Raw genomic sequence first — 3,672 nt, forward strand, 5'->3', positions numbered from 1 at the left:
TAATAAATATAAAGTGCTTATTTTCATATACAGTCACATCTAGATTAAATGTGCAATAATAATTTTAATTATCAATACCTAAAAAATTCTATTTAATTGGGGAGGTAATGTATAAGCAAAACATTAATTGATAGCTAGATAGAATGTTCGAGGAGAAGAAGCAGTAAAGAGGTTATTTCAATTAGATGGATTCAGGGTATTGTGGCTTTTAAACTGAATTTTACCGGTCGGGCACTGGGCGGTCCACCGCGTGGTAGTCGGCGCCTGCTTCTCCACGCGTCGGCGATTGAGAAATCTTCAATGAAGATGTCTAAGCAACAACCAACTCAGTTTATAAATCCAGAAGTTCCTGGCTATGTCGGATTTGCGAATCTTCCCAATCAAGATGTCTAAGCAACAACCAACTCAGTTTATAAATCCAGAAGTTCCTGGCTATGTCGGATTTGCGAATCTTCCCAATCAAGTTCACCGAAAATCAGTGAAAAAAGGTTTTGAGTTCACACTAATGTTGGTCGGTGAATGGGGTCTAGGAAAATCAACTCTCATAAACAGCCTATTCCTGACTGATCTCCACCCAGAAAGAATCATACCTGGAGCCGCAGAGAAAATTGAAAGAACTGTCCAGATTGAGGCTTCGACTGTGGACATGGAGGAGCGAGGGGTCAAGCTGCGCTTGACAGTGGTGGACACGCCTGGCGACGGGGATGCCATCAACTGCAGGGACTGTTTCAAGACCATCATCTCCTACACTGACGAGCAGTTTGAACGGTACCTGCAGGACGAGAGTGGTTTGAACCGGCGCACATCATCGATAACAGGGTGCACTGCTGCTTTTACTTCATCTCCCCCTTTGGACATGGACTTAAGCCCTCAGACGTCGCATTCATGAAAGCAATACACAATAAGGAGAACATCGTGCCCGTCATTGCCAAAGCTGACACCCTCACCCTGAAGGAGCAGGAGCGCTTGAAGAAAAGAATTCTGATGAAACTGAAGAACGTAACATCAAAATCTACCACTTACCTGATGCAGAATCAGATGAAGGTGAGGACTTTAAAGAGCAGACCAGACTTCTCAAGGCCAGTATCCCGTTCTCTGTGGTTGGATCCAATCAGCTGATTGAAGCCAAGGGCAAGAAGGTCAGAGGCCGCCTGTACCCGTGGGGTGTTGTGGAGGTGGAGAGCCCGGAGCACAACGACTTCCTGAAGCTGCGGACAACGCTCATCACCCACATGCAGGATCTCCAGGAGGTGACCCAGGACCTTCACTACGAAAACTTCCCTTCTGAGAGGCTCAAAAGAGGCGGCAGAAAAGTAGAAAATGAGGCCATGAATAAAGACCAGATCCTGCTGGAGAAGGAAGCAGAGCTCCGCTGCATGCAGGAGATGATCGCAAGGATGCAGGCTCAGATGCAGCTGCGGATGCAGGGTGGGGATGCTGACGGTGGGGTCCACGGGCACCACGTGTAAGGTAACAAGACACTTAGCAAGATACAGAAGATACAGAGAACATTCCGCATGAGTACCACGACTGCGTGTTTCCGAGAGGTCATTGGAGGGCGGGGGGGTGCCCATCCACATTTTACCTGTGCCTGAGAATTTAATTTTTTTTTAAACTTTCGATGTGTTTTGTATGAAGTACTTTTAACATTTCTATTTCATTGCTTTGTTATGCTTTATATTTTGTGAGGTGAACCTTCCATTTTCATTTTTCTTCCACCTTAACTAACCACTGATGTTGGAACTGATTTCCAGGATCAGTCAGTATGTATAATTAACATTGAATTTCTTTTTTTTTAATTTGTTTTTTATTGGTGTTCAATTTACCAACATACAGAATAACCCCCAGTGCCCGTCACCCATTCACTCCCACCACCCGCCCTCCTCCCCTTCTACCACCCCTAGTTCGTTGAATTTCTTTGATTTGGCTGGCCTAACTGAATAATTGTCGAGGAGCACTCTTGATTTCATTTCTAGAACATTCAGATTTAGCCAGCATGTGCCTGGGTGCTAGTGATGTGGCCCCAGTGATAGAGGTGAGCTGGCATCTGCAGGGCATTTACTTACCAGGTCACCAAGATGGAGATTCTCTCTTGCTTTGCTTTGCTTTGAGCACAACATCTGGAACCAGTTTTGCTGCTATAATCCAATACTGTAACTCATCTGCACACTTTTTTTTTTTTACCATGTAAAACAATAGAATTATCTAATATGATATGTGTATACTAAAATAGCTCTTTTAAAAACAGGCTTTTTGCTTCAAATTTTAAGAGGTCTCTGGATTCTGATGCTAGGTCATTTTTTAAACTGCTCTGCAGAGAACCTGCCACAACCACGTTTTGCCGCGTTCCCCACTGATCCTGGTTATACTCCGCCGTTGACAGCAAGAGTCTGTGAACTCCAGTTTTCATATTACAACGTTCTTACCCATACAGAGAGTGCCAATAGACGATTTTTACTCAACTAACACAAAAAGTTATTTTTTAAAGGAAAATTTAGAAACCAGCCTTTTTATACTTTTTTTTACAGCACTCTGATGTGCTCTCTGTAACTACAGGTGTACGAGATCTTCCTGAGCCGTGAGTGTCGGGGTCCTTCGTGGAAAGCCCTCTGAACCCAGACCTGGCCTGAGGCTCATGGCCCCATGATGCCTGAATGCCAACCAGGTTTTCCTGATTTGGCTTTCCTTTAACTGGTTCTTTAAAATTTTTAATAGTTTTCTGAAAGGAGGCAAATAGTGATCATTTTATATGGAAACTGTTGTCTGTTTTTAGCCATCATCATGTCCTTCCTTATGTGTCCTACAAACCTGGCCATCTGCCAGGTGAAACTACGAGACCTTTCAAATCTGCCCCATGGTCCGACTGCTTAGACGCCACCCATCAGACCCATCTTCTGTGCTCTGTGCCCTTGGCCCTCCCCTTCCGTCCAAGGGGCACTGAGGCCCCAGGGCTTGTTATTTTCAGCATTTATACTGACAATGGGAAAGTGATCCCCAGAAAGTGATGGGTGAAAGGAGAGCTGAAGGGAGCAGGTGCTGGCGGTGTTTTCAGTTTGCTCTAACAGGAGGATTTGAGATGCAGAACCTCCCCCCACCGCCCGAGGATGGGAAGAGTTTTTGTTTGAGTCAGACAAAATAAAGTGACATGGTCAAAACGTTTGTCACAGAGGTGGGCTACAGACAGCAATCAGGTGTCCCAGGAACTTCGTCTTCTCACTGTTGCACCAGCCTTAGGTTTAGGCACAGGTGTACAAAGTTCTAACGGGAGGAACTGTTCGCTGACGTTCGAGCACCTCCGTACAAGGCCAGTTATTGGGTTATTTTGCCTTTAAGTACACTCGTAAAAGGCCCTGCGTGTGTTTGAGTAATACTACTAGGGCCAGCTGCCACCTGGTAAGCGTAGTGTGGGGGTAGGTGGACCTACACTGTCTCACTTCTAAATCCCCCTTTGTTTTGCTGCCCAAATCTAAATAAATACTTTTACTGATAATTGCTTTTACTAAGAGATCATCTTTACTTATAGAAATGTATTTTGAAAACTTACTTTACACAACGATTTTGTATTCACTGAAACTAACCTTTTATCAATAAAGCACTATGGTTTGGCTATTAAAAAACAACAAAAAATAAATAAACTGAATTTTACCAAGTTTTTTTTTTTTGAAGAGGACA

General features: G+C 44.1%; 1 pseudogene; it reads left to right on the forward strand.

The window, feature by feature from the left end:
• The first annotated feature begins 382 nt into the window (after positions 1-382).
• LOC144303794 (septin-2 pseudogene) lies at positions 383-1,526 on the forward strand (annotated as a pseudogene).
• The last annotated feature ends 2,146 nt before the right edge of the window (positions 1,527-3,672 follow it).

Source organism: Canis aureus, chromosome 33 (genome assembly GCF_053574225.1).
Source record: "Canis aureus isolate CA01 chromosome 33, VMU_Caureus_v.1.0, whole genome shotgun sequence".
Classification (NCBI taxonomy): Eukaryota; Metazoa; Chordata; class Mammalia; order Carnivora; family Canidae; genus Canis; species Canis aureus.